Source organism: Plasmodium inui (genome assembly GCF_000524495.1).
Source record: "Plasmodium inui San Antonio 1 unplaced genomic scaffold supercont1.8, whole genome shotgun sequence".
NCBI classification, from domain to species: Eukaryota; Apicomplexa; class Aconoidasida; order Haemosporida; family Plasmodiidae; genus Plasmodium; species Plasmodium inui.
Window position 1 is genome coordinate 567,699 of NW_008481842.1, and position 553 is coordinate 568,251.

Below are 553 nucleotides of genomic sequence, written 5' to 3' on the forward strand. Positions count from 1 at the left end.
GGGTTTTTATGCCATCGCAACTGTCCGCGAAATGGGAGCGCATGGGTGTAAAAGGAGTCACGTACGAAGTGGCATATGCATGAAAATGTCTGCGTTGTTATGTACGTTTTTATATACGAAGTTATGTACGAAGTTATGGACGAAGTTATGGACGAAGTTACACGGAGAGGTACACAAACATGTATGCTTATTCACACATATGTGTACTTTTTTTTGTTTCTTTCTGTTCTTCCCATTACAACTTGTAATGCGTTGCTATTGCATCGCCACTCAGTCGTTTTTGTCGAAGGATCAAAAAGAACAACCAGGCGAACAGCGCCCGCCGATGTACAAGTGGGCACATGTGCACATTCGACAAATGCACTTCTTAGAAAAAAAAAAAAAAATATACACATGTACGTACAGGGAAGGCAGCAACTTTTACGTCCATTCTATTTGCCTTCCCACTCATACGAAATGGTTCATTAATCAAAATGTAACACTGTTGTACACAGTTTACTAAGAAAAAAAAAAAAAAAAGCATATCATATTTTAATGGAACGCCTCTCCTTAT